The sequence below is a fragment of the Macaca fascicularis genome, chromosome 4 (assembly GCF_037993035.2).
Source record: "Macaca fascicularis isolate 582-1 chromosome 4, T2T-MFA8v1.1".
NCBI classification, from domain to species: domain Eukaryota; kingdom Metazoa; phylum Chordata; class Mammalia; order Primates; family Cercopithecidae; genus Macaca; species Macaca fascicularis.
Window position 1 is genome coordinate 27,497,344 of NC_088378.1, and position 16,807 is coordinate 27,514,150.

A 16,807-nucleotide genomic window follows, 5' to 3' on the forward strand; every position below is an offset into this window, starting at 1 on the left:
CATTATAGAAAAGATGACTCTGTAAGTTTTCAGACAAATAACAAGTTCTGCAAGTTGACTAAGGTAGTTGTGGCAAAATTAAGACTGATAGGCCCATTTATTCTAATTTGTGATACCACAGGAAGAATCTGGAGTAGTCAAGTTAGTGATCATATCAAGCTCTAGTTGGAATAGATTGTATTTATCTGTTAGTCATCCCTGTACATTAAATTAAAAAGTATTCGAACTGCTAGTAACTTCAATGGATAGAATCTATAAGTCTTCCCTTTTCTATGTCCTAGGAGATATAAAATGTTTGTGAAATGAAAGATTGAATCATAAAATGTGCAAGTAAATGATTAGGAATTTCCAAAATTTTGTTTTTCCAATCATATGAAAACTGCTCTGAAGAGGCAAGCATAGCCTTTAGGATGTGATTACAGAGGTGATCTATCTAGAAATATGGTATAAATTACCTCTGATTTTTTATCCATCAGTAATTAAATTTTAGAGCTATGTTTTCCTTAATTTTAAAAACTATTTTAGCTTTTCAGAGATTCTTCTCTGTTTGACATATTTAAGAGATGAGAATTATATCAATATATGATATTATCTAAAGGTTAAGTACATAAAATTAGACTTTTACTCTGATTGACATAGGAAGTCATTGGAAGATTTGAGCAGAAAGATGAAGTGATTTGACTTCCTTTGCTGTGTTGAAGATTGAAAGGGTGCCAGGCTGGAATCAGGAAGACAAATATGAAGCCAACTGAAATAATCCAAGAGAAAGATGATGGTGATTTCTATCAGGGTGGTAACAGTGTGTGTGGTGAGACGCAATCAGATTCTGAATGTATTTCAAAGAAAGAATTAATAGTAGATGCTTCCAGTGTGGTTGTGATGTGACAGAAAGAAATTCAGGATAACTTCGAGGTTTTTGGTGTGAGAAACTGGAAGGAAGGAAATGCCCTGAGCTGGGGGAGGACTGGAGAGAAACAAGATTCTTGTTGGGTGCGAGTGGGGTTGGGAGTAGAAAAGTAGCTGAGTTTTAGACTTTCAAAATTTGAGTTGCCTATTAGATACTTACATCAAGATGTAGACATTTGTATAATGCAATGTGATGTAGAAAAGAGGAGTTCTACATGAAAACAGAAACTTAAGAATCCAACAGAAGACAGAAGGTATAAAAGCCATAACAATGAGTGAGATCACCAAGGAAGTTGACCCAGAAACACTTAAACAAATGTCAGGGAGATAAGTCAGAGAGATAGGAAGAAGGCTGCAATGGATTCTGAGGGGACATGACGGAGAGAGTGACAGGCAGAGCAGGAGTGAGCAAGAGAGAGAGAGGAAGAAGGAACCAAGAAGGTGTAATTCAGTAGAGGCAGTGAGTATATTTTTCTGTCTATGACAGAGATTGAGTAATACTAGAAGAGGAACTAGGATCATAGTGAGTTTTTCTGTTTTTACCACTGTTCAAATAGGAAGAATGTACCATGGTTTATACTGATGGGAAGATCTCATAGAGACGGGAAAATTATATGAAAGAGAGTATTTCTGGGGACATTTTTTAATTTTTAATTTTATATTCCATTCTGAGGGATTTGTGGAGCACACAGACCATTCAGTGACCCCCGGTATAAAATGCTGCTCTCTGGGAAGCCTGTCTCCATGATTCATTGATAACGTATTTTCACTCTTTGCACCCCATTTTACTACATTCCTGAGTGTTTCGTGTGAGCAAGAAATGGCCATTTGAATGGTGAGATTAAACCTTAGACAAAGGAAATGAAATATAATTTTATAATTGCAATTGAGGATTTTAAAAGAATCATATGTAAGGAACTGGATTGTTCTGGCACCATTAAAGGCATTTTTAGCACTGGTATATTTTATACCTAATGGAAAAATCTGCAAATGAGATTTTTATGATGAGAATAGATTGAGACTATTTCTCCATTTCCCTTCTTTCTAAGTGTTAACTGAAGAGCTTAACAATAAAATCCAACAAAATTGAAATCAGTTTAATTATGCTTATGCTTAAATGCACTATATGTACTTTGCAGACATATATATATTGCCTGGCTCTAAAATAGTCAAAGCAGGCTATTTTTATGAAGTTATCATTGCTAGCTTGAGATCAGCTTCTGATTTTCTGATTTTCAGCCATGTGGACCACTTTTTCCGAAACCTAAATACACACACACACACACACACACACACACACACACACACACACTTAAATAAGACAGTAGTCCTGAAGTTGATTCTTATTATCTCTTTCAGACCTCACATCCAAATTCAGATCATATCAATGGAAAAAAAAATTATTCAATGCAAACTAAAAATTTTATTGATGTCTTTTTTTAAGGAGATACTTAGGTAATTTTACTTTCTTAGCTTTCATGTTTCCCTAAGTTTAATTGCATACATGACAGTGATGATCATCTTAAAAATAATAGTCAGACACCATTATAAAAACTTTACATGTATTAACTCACATTTTCTTCTCAATAACCCAGTGACGTAGGTATATTATTTTCTACCTTTTTGTAAAACATAGGAAAACTAAGGCACAGATAATTTAAATAAGATGCCTCAGGTTACATAGCTAGTAAGTGATGGAGCCACATTTACACCCATTTTAGGTCACCAAAACAAGATTCTTAACTATTGTGCTATACGCTGTCAAAACAAAAAGCATAAAATCACAATTGATTCTAGGGTCACGTTTGGGATGGGGAGATTTTAGAAGGGGTTTTCTTGCTCTTAAAAGGAAGAACAAAGACTTTACTGCATGGGAACAAAAAAGCTTGCAGCTGCTGCAGTCATCTTGTAACCATGAGAACAGTAGCTGGCTCTTTGAGAAAGGCAAGGACTAAAACTGGAAAAAAAAAAAAAAAAATGAGTCCACGATGACATTGCTAAGGCCTTGAAGTATCCAATGTTGAAATCACCCTACCTTCAGCACTTCTGTTATATGAGATAAGAAATGTTTCTCAGTGTTCAAGTCATTCTTAATTGTATCCAAGTTTTCTTACAGAAAAATATACCACTGAATGCCGGGAAAACTGCTTTAGGTTACTTGTGGTCAGTAATTGGATTCTTGGCACTGATGAAAGAGTGCCAAGAGAGACAAGAGAGGCCAAGAAAAGTTTAAAGTTAAAGATTTTTGTTTGTCCTCTGGTTTTGAAGCTAAGCTATGCACATAAACTTAAGTTTCTAAATGGGACTATACAAGAAAAATAATCATTTTCTCAGCTTCCCTTCTAAAAAATCAAGTCCATAGTTTCACTGTTATCTTTGGCCATCAGTCTCAGAGTCTGTAGGTAATATTTGACCCTTCTTTATTTTTCATATCCTGAGAAACATCAGCAAACAATGGTTACAAGCTTGGGCTCTGAGTTCAGACTGATAGCATTCAAGTTCAAGCTTCCTACCCAGTGCTGTGCCAACTATACTGAAACAAAAGAAGAAACAGTAATAATCATTCTTCCTTTATTTAAAATGTTGATATTTTCGTCATCATAGATTTTTGCATTAATTTTGAAAATTTAAATTCTGCATGAAAATATTATTTATTTCAATTTTTGAGTGTTTTGGAGGACTCCAATTTTGCACCCATGGTACTTTGCTCCCTTTTCTCTAGTCCTGGTACTTCCCCAACCTATTAGCTCTATGATATTGAGAAGACTAACTTTTGCCACATCTATAAAAGTTAGCAATGCCTTGCTTTTCCAAAGTCACTATTCTAAATCAAGACCTCAACCCTCTAGTGCCTGTTATTCCTGTATTCAACCTCTCTGTACTCCAATTTGTAACATATTCAGTTAGTGGGAAAAAGGATAAAGTACTCCGTGCTTCCATTTGCTGAACCATAAAATGACAATAAAAATAAGACTGCATAAGGATCTTATGCGTAATACATGAGATAATATAGACACTTCAAATGGTACAATGCCTGGTAATTAGTAAACATCAATGTGAAGAAATAAGCAAGATTGTCTGTTGAATGACCAAAAGTTCTTCTGAGCTTGCTAGCCGGAACTAATAGCTTCCCCTCCCCTCAACAAGGAGGCCTGTGTATCATCTCAATTTCTCCCAAAGTCTTCAAGTGCTACACAACTGGTGTTTCCAGTATTTCCTGATGCACTTGGCACCTAAACTCTGACTGCACAGCACTCAAACTCAAATGATTAACCCCAACCTTAATGCTACCCTTATGCTTTCCTTCAAAGGAAAGAACAGCTAAGAGGTGGAGTCTCTAGATTTGCCCATCTGCATCTGTCTGAGCCACTCCACAGGAAGGCAAGAAAACAAGGGTCCCAGGAATCTTCTGCCCTTCTGCCCATGACTCTGCTTGCACCAGATGGCACTTATTGGTGTTCACTGAAGCACAGTATACATAAACTTTTTGGTGTAAAGCATGTGTATTTGTCCGTTTTCACACTGCTGATAAAGAGACACCCGAGACTGGGTAATTTATAAAGATAAAGAGTTATAATGGACTCACAGTTCCACGTTGCTGAGGAGGCCTCACAGTCATGATGGAAGGTGAAAGGCATATCTTATATGGCAGCCAGCAAGAGAAAATGAGAGCCAAGTGAAAGGGGAAAGCCCTTATAAAACCATCACATCTCGGGAGACTTATTCACTACCACAAGAACAGTATGGGGGAAACTGCCCCCTGTGATTCAATTATCTCCCACTGGGTCCCTCCCACAACATGTGGGAATTATGGGAGCTATAATTCAAGATGATATTTGGGTGGGGCACTACCAAACGATATCAGCATATAGGGCAGAACATATGATTTAATAAATGTTAGATAATTATCAGTTTAAATTTCATGATCATTTAACTCAAACATACAACAACACTCCATAAATGCAGGTTGCTGTAAATATTAGCATGAGATCACTTAGTCACTGCGCCCTCATAGCCAAGCTTGGTAAGGTCCATGAAATCCAAAGACTGTTTTCATTGGAACTCATGAAAGAACTAATGCTTGCCCCTCACCTCCCAGAAAATATTCAGATCCAAATATTTGGAACTAAATTGAGGTAAGGGTTTTTTATAATGTAATGAATGCTACCCAAACCAGGACCAGGAACAAGTAAACTTGGTATGTGTTGCTGTATGTACCTTCTGTATGGTAGTACTCAGTATGAGGTTGGCTAAACAAAACACAGATTTCTCTTTTACAACAATTATTGAGCACTGATTATGTACAATATTCTAAGTGTAACATATAATTGATATCTAGGTGGTTCTAATTTTGGTATGTGAGGAAACTTATTTCAAAATACATAGAGATAATTTTCTAGACCTAAAGAAATAATTTTAAATGACTAGTTTTTCTCCATTTCTGCAAATATGTATATGAATACTTTTGCTTCTGTTGGTGAAATTTTTATCAAGTTAAGAAAAATTTTAGTAAATTATGTGTCATTTAATATGCCCCGAGTTACATGTCATTTTTTGCTTAAATTCCTGTGAAATTACTTAGTCTTTGTCTTGAAGGTAAACAAATTTCCTCAACTTTCCCAGTGCCAAATGAAACTTCAGACGTGTTTCCTCATTCTCAACCCACAGCCTCAGATGAGAAGAAAGGAAAAACAGATAGGAAAACAAAACAAAAATGTTTTTTTAAAATCTGAAGTGGTGGGTCGGTATAAGCATAAAACAATGCTGTCTCCACTAAGTTAATAGGTTTCTTAGACTCAGAAATGTAGCTCAGAGCATACAAAGGCTTATGAAACAGTTTGGGCTCAAGGTCTGGCATTCTTTGTAATAGTCAACTATTTCCTAAGGATGTAGGGTAGAAATGCTAATTTAATTTATTTCTAAGCAGAATTCATTGGAAACAAAAAGCATTCATAGTGAATTTAATAGTCTTCTGAGACTTTGGGTCCTGGAGTTTCCAGCATCAACAATACTAGGCACAGGTATTTATGAATAAACAAAAATATGTGCCCATACATTCACAGTGAAATTTGGTGTCTTCATTGACTTGATGTTTACTCAAGACGTTGTACTTTAGAGCTTTTTAAGTCCAAACAATTTCTCATAAATTAGGCCACTTGTCCTCGGTATGTTTGGTTGACTTCGATGATGTTAGAACTGCCATTTTTAATTACTGTCATCACAGGGGAAGGGGTTTCAACCTCTTAGAGCCAAATGCCTTTTTTTCTCCCATGAATTTATTGCTTTCTTATTTTCTGTTTTATTTCAAATTGAAAGTAAAGACAAAATTAGAGACATAAGTAAAACATCCAAAAACGTTTATTGCAACACCTTTATTCCTCTGTATTTAACCCCTAAGATGAGTTTATATCCTGCCAGTGGAGGTTTCTAAATGTATAGTACCGGAATTACACATTTTCCTATTATTTTTTCTTGAAAAATGCAGGAAGGATGGCTATATTTGTATAAATTGCTTCAGTTCCAGAAGCAACACTTGATATTTGGCATCTGATAAGCCACTTTTGTTGTAACCAAAATAGTAATAATTTATGGTCCTAAAACCATGTTTTAAAAATAGATTTTCCACACAGAAGCATTTTAAGAGAGGCTCATTTTTTGAGATCCTCTTTTTATATTCACTTATATTGACTCTTTAAAATTATTTATACTAAAGGATTAATTCAGGAAGACCTGGCTAACTGATAGCAATTTGAGAGGAACAAGCGTAAAAATAATAATGAAACTCAGAGGTGGAAGCCAATGAAAATTGAATCCAGTTACTGTGCTATATTCTTTGCATTTGATAATTTTGTTTACAGTATATACAATCCTCACATGGACAAAAATGCAGAATAAAAGCTATGCTGTAAAATTTTCTTGAAACTAAATATGTACATTAAAATGAATTTTTTATTTAACACCTTATGATTTAGCAAGATATAGAAATATTGAAAAATTTGATTTCAGAATGAGTAATCAGATTGTGAAGTAAGTTATGAGATGCTTCAATGCAGCACCTTTCAGATGCTTTTGTAAAGAGAAAAGTACGAGGAAACCTCATTTTCATATATTTAAATGCCTTACTTTAAAAATAAGTGAATATTTTGCTATTGCCATACTTAGGAATAAATGTTCTATCTTAAAAATAGAACATTTAAATAGTTGTATACAGTCATCTGAACAATAAGTCAAAATTATGTAAGCGATTTAACTTCAAAATTAAGTGTCTGAATAGATTTTCATTCAGTGAGATTTTTAACATAGAGACCATATACATAGATTGAAATTATCTGGAGTCTCTTTACTCTCAATGAACACTCCTCAAAACATGATGACATTAAAAGTTGAGTTAATACAAACACCACATGTTCTCACTCATAGGTGTGAATTGAACAATGAGAACGTTGTGCACATGTACTCTAGAACTTAAAGTATAATAAAAAAAAGTGGGTAAATAAAATACCCATGGTGCTTCTAATATTAACCTCACTTGGAGGATTGATTTTACAAAAATTCTAATTGCAATATAATTTTTTCCTCTTTTTTCCTGTTCAGTCTCTCTTTCCTCCTCTTTCTCTTCATCCTCCTCCTCTTCCTTCTTCCTTCTTTCTTCTTCTTTTTTCTTTTCTCTCTCTAACTCTCTCTCTCTCTCCTTATGACTTCTGGATAATACCAATATTAGACTAAAATGACGAGTCTGTCCCTCTCCTTTAGTGAGTTCTATGATCTAAATGTCTATGCCCCCACAAAAATCCATATGTTGACATCCAAATGCCAAACTGATAGTGTCAGTCCTCTGAGCCCAAGCTAAGCCATCACATCCCATGTGACCTGCACATACACATCCAGATGGCCAGTTCCTGCCTTAACTGATGACATTCTACCACAAAAGAAGTGAAAATGTCCGGTCCCTGCCTTAACTGATGACATTACCTTGTGAAATTCCTTCTCCTGGCTCATCCTGGCTCGAAAGCTCCCCCACTGAGCACCTCATGACCCCCACCCCTGCCCACCAGAGAACAACCGCCCTTTGACTATAATTTTCCTTTTCCTACCCAAATCTTATAAAATGGCCCCACCCCATCTGCCTTCGCTGACTCTCTTTTCGGACTCAGCCCGCCTCCACCCAGGTGAAATAAACAGCCTTGTTGCTCACACAAAGCCTGTTTGGTGGTCTCTTCACATGGACGTGAGTGAAATGTGAAATTTGGTGCTGTGACTCAGATCGGGGACCTCCCTTGAGATCAATCCCCTATCCTGCTACTGTTTGCTCCGTGAGAAAGATCCATCTACGACCTCTGGTCTTCAGACTAACCAGCCCAAGGAACATCTCACCAATTTTAAATCGGGTAAGCAGCCTCTTTTTACTCTCTTCTCCAACTTCTCTTACTATCCCTCAACCTCTTTCTCCTTTCAATCTTGGCGCCACACTCCAATCTCTCCCTTCTCTTAATTTCAGTTCCTTTCCTTTTCTGGTAGAGACAAAGGAGACGCGTTTTATCCGTGGACTCAAAACTCTGGCGCCGGTCACGGACTCAGGAGGACAGTCTTCCCTTGATGTTTAATCACGAGGGGACACCTGCTTGATTATTCACCCACGTTTCAGAGGTGTCTGACCACGCAGGGACGCCTGCCTTCGTCCTTCACCCTTAGCGTCAAGCACCGCTTTTCTGGGGGCAAGCACCCCCAACCCCTTCTCTCTGTGTCTCTACCCCTTCTCCACTTTCCTGGGGGATAAGCACCCTCCACCCCTTGTCTCCGTGTCTCTATTCTCTCTTTCCTCTGGACTTGCCTCCTTCACTATGGGCAACTTTCCACCCTCCATTCCTCCCTCTTCTCCCTTAGCCTTTGTTCTCAAAGACTTAAAACCTCTTCAGCTCACATCTGACCTAAAACCTAAATGCCTTATTTTCTTCTTCAATGCCACTTGACCCCAATACAAACTAGAGAGTTGTTCTAACTAGCCAGAAAATGGCACTTTTGGTTTTTCCATCCTACAAGACCTAAATAATTCTTGTCATAAAATGGGCAAGCGGTCTGAGATGCCCGACATACAGGCATTCTTTTACACATCAGTCCCTCCCTAGTCTCTGTTCCCAATGCAACTCTTCCCAAATCTTCCTTCTTTCCCTCCTGCCTGTCCCCTCAGTCCCAACCCCAAGCATCTCTGAGTCTTTCCTCTTTCCAATCTTCCTTTTATACAGACCCATCTGACCTCTCCCCTCCTCCCCAGGCTGCTCATCGCCAGGCCAAGCTAGGTGTCAATTCTTCCTCAGCCTCTGCTCCTCTACCCTATAATCCTTTTATCACCTCCCCTCCTCACACCTGATCCAGCTTACAGTTTTGTTCCATGACTAGCCCTCCCCCACCTGCCCAGCAATTTCCTCTTAAAAAGGTGGCTGGAGCTAAAGGCACAATCAAGGTTAATGCTCCTTTTTCTTTATCCCAAATCAGTTAGTGTTTACGCTCTTTTTCATCAAATATGAAAAACCCAGCCCAGTTCATGGCTCGTTTGGCAGCAACTCCGAGATGCTTTACAGCCCTAGGCCCTAAAAGGTCAATGGGCTGTCTTAATATACATTTTATTACCCAATCTGCTCCCAAAATTAAATAAAACTCCAAAAATTAAATTCCAGCCCTCAAACCCCACAACAGGACTTAATTAACCTTGCCTTCAAGCAATGCGTTTCTGAGTTGCAATTCCTTGCCTCCACTGTGAGACAAACCTCAGCCACATCTCCAGCACACAAGAGCTCCAAATGCCTGAACCACAGCTGCCAGGGATTCCTCCAGAACCTCCTCCCCGAGGAGCTTGCTTATAAGTGCCAGAAATCTGGCCACTGGGCCAAGGAATGCCCGCAGCCCAGGACTCCTTCTAAGCCATGTCCCATCTGTGCAGGACCCCACTGGAAATCGGACTGTCCAACTCACCCGGCAACCACTCCCAGAGCCCCTGGAACTCTGGCCCAAGGCTCTCAGACTCCTTCCCAGATCTTCTTGGCTTAGCAGCTGAAGATTGACACGGCCCGATTGCCTCGGAAGCCCCATGGACCATCACAGATGCTTTGAGTAACTCTCACAGTGGAGAGTAAGTCCGTCCCCTTCTTAATCAATACGGAGGCTACCCACTCCACATTACCTTCTTTTCAAGGGTCTCTTTCCCTTGTCTCCATAACTGTTGTGGGTATGGATGGTCAGGCTTCTAAACCTCTTAAAACTCCCCTACTCTGGTGCCAACTTGGACAACATTCTTTTCTGCACTCTTTTTTTAGTTATCCCCACCTGCCCAGTTCCTTTATTAGGCCGAGACATTTTAACCAAATTATCTGCTTCCCTGACTATTCTTGGACTATAGCCACATCTCATTGCCACCCTTCTTCCCAACCCAAAGCCCCCTTGGCATCTTCCCCTTGTATCTCCCCACCTTAAACCACAAGTATAGGACACCTCTACTCCCTCCTTGGTGACTGATCATGCCCCTCTTACCATCCCATTAATACCTAATCACCCTTACCCTGCTCAATGTCAATATCCCATCCCACAGTATGCTTTAAAAGGATAAACACCTGTTATCACTCACCTGCTACAGCATGGCCTTTTAAAGCCTATAAATTCCCCTTACAATTCCCCCATTTTACCTGTCCTAAAACTGAACAAGTCTTACAGGTTAGTTCAGGATCTGCACCTTATCAACCAAATTGTTTTGCCTGTCCACCTCATGGTGCCAAACCATATACTCTCCTCAATACCTGCATCCACAACCCATTATTCTGTTCTGGATCTCAAACATGCTTTCTTTACTATTCCTTTGCACCCTTCATCCCAACCTCTCTTCACTTTCACTTGGACTGACCCTGACACCCATCAGGCTCAGCAAATTACCTGGGCTGTACTGCTGCAAATCTTCACAGACAGCCCCCATTACTTCAATCAAGTCAGAATTCTTACACAAAGAGCCAGGACCACACCCTGTAGCCTTTCTGTCCAAACAATTTGACCTTACTGTTTTAACCTAGCCCTCATGTCTGTGTACAGTGGCTGCCACTGCTTTAATACTTTTAGAGGACCTCAAAATCACCAACTATGCTCAACTGACTCTCTACAGTTCTCATAACTTCCAAAATCTATTTTCTTCCTCACACCTGACGCATATACTTTCTGCTCCCCCCACCAACTACCTCTCAGCAAGCCAAACTCATTGCCTTAACTAGGGACTTCACTCTTGCAAAGGGACTACATGTCAATATTTATACTGACTAAATATGCCTTCCATATCCTGCACCACCATGCTGTTATATGGGCAGAAAGAAATTTCCTCACCATGCAAGGGTCCTCCATCATTAATGCCTCTTTAATAAAAAATGCTTCTCAAAGCCGATTTACTTCCAAAGGAAGCTGTAGTCATTCAGCGCAAAGGCCATCAAAAGGCTTCAGATCCCATCACTCAGGACAATGCCTATGCTGATAAGGTAGCTAAAAAAGCAGCCATCAAAAGGCATTAGATCCCATCATCAGGACAATGCTTATGCTGATAAGGTAACTAAAAAACCAGCTAGCGTTTCAACTACTAGCCCTCATGGCGGCTTTTCTCCTTCTCATCTGGTCACTCCCCCACTGAAACTTCCACCTATCAATCTCTTCCCACATAAGGCAAATGGTTCTTGGACCAAGGGAAATATCCCGTTCCAGCCTCAGAGGCCCATTCTATTCTGTCATCATTTCATAACCTCTTCCATGTAGGTTACAAGCCGCTAGTCTGCCTCTTAGAACCTCTCATTTCCTTTCCATCGTGGAAATCTATCCTCAAGGAAATCACTTCTCAGGCCTTCTCCCTTCCCTACACACCAAACTTGGGGATTTGTCCCTGCCCAGGACTGGCAAACTGACTTTACTCACATGCCCCGGAGTCAGAAAACTAAAATACCTCTTGGTCTGGGTAGACACTTTCACTGGATGGGCAGAGGTCTTTCCCACAGGGTCTGAGAAGGCCACCGTGGTCATTTCTTCCCTTCTGTCGGACATAATTCCTTGGTTTGGCCTTCCCACCTCCATACAGTCCAATAGTGAACCAGCCTTTATTAGTCAAATCACCCAAGCAGTTTTTCAGGCTCTTGGAATTCAGTGAAACGTTAATACACCTCACCGTCCTCAATCTTCAGGAAAGGCAGAATGAACTAATGGTCTTTTAAAAACACACCTCACCAAGCTCAGCCACCAACTTAAAAAGGACTGGACAATACTTTTACCGCTTTCCCTTCTCAGAATTCAGGCCTGTCCTCAGAATGCTACAGGGTATAGCCCATTTGAGCTCCTGTATGGACATTCCTTTTTATTAGGCCCCAGTCTCATTCCAGACACCAGCCCAATTTGAACTGCACCCCAAAAACTTGGATAGAGCCTAAAAACTCACCAACCAAGCAAGTAATGATGCTGAACCACCTTGGGCACTCTCTAATTGGATGTCCTGGGTTCTCCCAATTCTTAATCCTTTAATACCTGTTTTTCTCCTTCTCTTATTCCATTTAGTTTTTCAATTCATACAAAACTGTATCCCAGCCATCACCAATAATTCTATATGACAAATGTTTCTTCTAACAACCCCACAATATCACCCTTACCACAAAATCTTCCTTCAGCTTAATCTCCCTCACTCTAGGTTCCCACGCCGCCCCTAATCCTGCTTGAAGCAGCCCTGGGAAACATCGCCTATTATCTCTCCATACCACCCCCCAAAAAATTGTCACCACCCAAATACTTTACCACTATTTTGCTTTATATTTCTTATTAATATAAGAAGACAGGAATGTCAGGCCTCTGAGCCCGAGCTAAGCCATCATATCCCTTGTGGCCTGCACATACACATCCAGATGGCCAGTTCCTGCCTTAACTGATGACATTCTACCACAAAAGAAGTGAAAATGCCCGGTCCCTGCCTTAACTGATGACATTACCTTGTGAAATTCCTTCTCCTGGCTCATCCTGGCTCATCCTGGCTTGAAAGCTCCCCCACTGAGCACCTCATGACCCCCACCCCTGCCCACCAGAGAACAACCGCCCTTTGACTATAATTTTCCTTTAACTACCCAAATCTTATAAAATGGCCCCACCCCATCTGCCTTCGCTGACTCTCTTTTCAGACTCAGCCCGCCTGCACCCAGGTGAAATAAACAGCCTTGTTGCTCACACAAAGCCTGTTTGGTGGTCTCTTCACAGGGATGTGAGTGAACTGTGCAAGACAGTTTTTGGAGTTGTGGCCTTTGGAGGCAATTAGGTCCTGAAGGGCAGAGCCCTCACAAACAGAATTAGTGCCCTTATAAAAGAGGCCTAACAGAGCTCACCCCTTCCACGATGTGAGGACACAGCAAGAAGCCTATGAGCTAGAAAGTAGGCTCTCACCAGATAGCAAAACTGCTAGCAATTTGATCTGGAATTTCCCAGCCTCTAGAATTGTGAGAAATAAATGTCTGTTTATAAGCTATCCAGTTTATGGTATTTTGTTATATCAGCAAAAGAGACTAAGAGAGTGAGACACATGCAAAAAAATAAAATAAAATAAAGGGTAGGATGCAAAACTCCTGAAGTACATTGGATTCTAAAAGATAAAATCCATTTGATTTGCAATTTTGAAAAAATAAAATACTTGCATCTGCAAGTATTGTTGAATATTTAGATGCTTTTAAACCAAAGGAAAAGCTAAGATCCTGATTTAAAAGCACTTTTGGTGAGCTAATTGTTTTATTGACTGCAGAAGGAAATGACTGTCACTTTGCTAATCTACATTTGAATAGTCATATTGTAGCTCCAATCCTTGCTTTTCAATATCTGAGGCATGGGCATTTTCCCTCTGCTTTAAAAAACTTTCTCAATTGAAATTTTCCACACTCATCTTTACTATTAACTTACTTCAGTAGTTTAGAAATGTGCACTTGTGTGGGACCTAATGAAATTAAACGCAAGCATCCCCAGTTACAATTATGTGGTTATCTCAGTATATCATAGTTTATGGTAATGTAAAACTAAATTACTCTTGTTGTTACTCAACTGTTACTTCTTGAGGCAAAAGGAACATTACTGAATGCAAATAGATGTATATTTCACCTCTCTTACTCAATATGACCCCAATCAACCAACTTTTTTACCAGCAAAATTGTGTGACAGATGTTTAAACCTGGAATATTTCCAGCTAACTGGGGCTAGACCTATGTCAAATAACGGGCACTTTATATTTCAAAGCAAAATTAAGAAATATCTCAGGCTTCTTTTACCCCTGTCAAGTATCCACATGAAAATTAGGGCATCATATTATACTTTTATTAATAAATATAAATAAAAGGTGTGACTATTGAATTTGCTTTTCTCTTCTTAGAAAAATCCATGTTAAATGTAAATGAGATTTGAATCTATGCATATAATAAGAAATGGGAACACATGGTTTTTGTAGGTTTATAGATTTCCATAGATTTGTTTCCAAGCTAAGATTCAACAGAAATAATTTTCTGGTAGCATAAAAGTCAAAATATTTTACTACTCCAGTTGGATGATTTACTTAGATCACTGTATTATAAATTTATAAGATTAGTGGAGAGGAGATACTACAGCAATTAACATATTCTGACTAATTATTTAATACATATTTGTTTAATGAGGTTGAGGTTTCATTTTGGAAACTTTGTTTTTTGTGGGCTTTTATTTTATTTTTATTTATTTTTATTTATTTATTTATTTATTTTGAGATAGGGTCTCACTCTGTCACCTAGGCTTGAGTGCAGTGGCACAATCTCAACTCAGTACAACCTCCGCCTCCTGGGCTCAAGTGATTCTCCCATCTCAGACTGTTGCCTTTATTGAAACAATAATAAAAACAATATCTGGTTTTACCACAATTTCAAAAGAGAATTTTAAGACTAAAAATGTAGGCACAATATAGTCTAAGAATTAAGAACACTTCTTAAAAATGAATACATTTTTCTTTATCTTTTTCCTCATTTCGTGAAGAATCAATACACTTTCTATTAGAGTCTGAGAAATATTGAATTATAGAACTCTTTGTTTCCTTCAGGTACTCATAGACAGACTGAAGTTGGGTAGTAAAATGCATCTTTTTAGGTGTAATGACCAAGAGAACCAAAGAGGCCTGGGGCAGTGAGCAGAAAATATGGGATTTGAGATAAGACTTGAATCAGAATAAGAAACACACAAAATGTGCTTCTTGAAAACTCAGTACACATGAGAGTTGATAGAGTCCTAAATGTTGCATTTAGTATTTCAGTCTTCCACGTTTCCTAAAAAGTAATAACATATTTGTGTGTGTGTGTGTGTGTGTAAAAAATTAAATGTTAAATTTGTACTTTCTGACTGACTTTGGGCCTTCCCTAAATGATTTTACTCTGCTAAACTCATAGCCTGACAAACAGTGCACCTGCTTAACTGGGCTAAGTGCCAAGAAAAGAAAAAAAGTCAGGAAAATTAATTTCCAAGAGCAGTAGATAAATGGCACACCTCATTAGAAAATCTATTTAAAAGGCACATCAGGAGATGTCTGCAAGACTTTTCATAAGAAATTGATGGTTCCTACCATTATGTCCTTGCTGGCTCTCTTCTCAGATTACGGATCTTACTTCCTGGTAATAAGATTCAAATTCAAGTTACGTTTAATGAGTCTCTCCTATGTGCCAGGCACGTATGTTTTACATAGATTATTGTATTTAATTCTTACAATATTGGTTTGAAATAAGTATATTTTGTGGAATGCTTGCAAAAATTACCAAATGTGCTTTGAGACATGCTGGTACAACCATATAACGGTGTTTTCCTCTTATGGATGAGGACGCTAATGAATGATGATCCTTGTTCTTAGGAAGGAGGAGATTTACCACACTCTATTGCTGTGCATTCTGACCTTGAGGAAAATCATCAACATCCACTAATACCTTAGTTTGTAGTCATTTCTTTATAAATCCTATTTGTTTGCACTGCTGATTGTTTAGAGAGAAAGTTGTCACTTCATAAATAAAGCAAAAGAAATGTATAAGAAATTTCAACCAAAGCCTACAAATTCTGGCCCCAAAAGATCAGAATACATGATCAAGACACCCCTTCATTTTCTGAGAGGGTGGTCTCTCTGGCTGAGTCTGCGGAAGCTTGGAGGGAAGAACTCCAGCAGCCTTTGTAACTCTCTAGCCTCAATTACTAAGAGAGCAATGTTCCTCTGTCCCCCCATCCCCCCACTTAGGGTTTCCAAAGACATTCTTCTTTGAGGAGAGAACTAAAGTCAATGTGGAAAACAGAGCGATCATACGTCTTGGTTTGTGTCTGATGTCCTGAGGTAAATCTTAATTGCTCTCCATTTCACTCTCACAAGTATCCTCTTTCAGCTGTTAGATGATATTGTTGTCCTATATGAAGATTTTGTACACTGTCAAAGCGCTAAGCTGGAACTATCGTCCCAGAATTCCCTTATATGTATGTTTTCAGGTAACAGTTGGAGACAAGACATTTTTGCAAGTTTTGGAAGGCACAAATGTGGCAATAATGAAGCCATTATTTATTGTCTGAAGTTGGTGTAGGGCAGGTGCTTTTGCAGCTCACACTCATGATCCCAAAGAGTCTAGCTGCCCTTGTTGTGTGGCAACAGCCGCCACATCTCCAGCTCGCACTGGGCTGGTTCCTTCGGCATCTCCAAATCCTGGCCAGGTGCACGTGCAGTTCCGTGGGGGAAAGGCATCAATTTATCCTGCAGCTCATCCGCATAATTGTAATTTGTGGTGGTGAGAGACAAACAAGTCTTCCAGTTTGTTCTTGTTAGTTTCAGTTTGTCCCAATTCCCTCCCATTCTATTCATCTTCCCTTCCCAGTTTCCACC

At 39.0% G+C, this 16,807-nt stretch overlaps 1 protein-coding gene across 50 annotated transcripts in view; it reads right to left on the minus strand.

The window, feature by feature from the left end:
• The window catches only part of TRDN (triadin), a 410,256-nt gene that overhangs the window by 327,352 nt on the left and 66,097 nt on the right, over positions 1-16,807 (minus strand). The gene's annotated exons all lie outside the window — the stretch shown is intronic.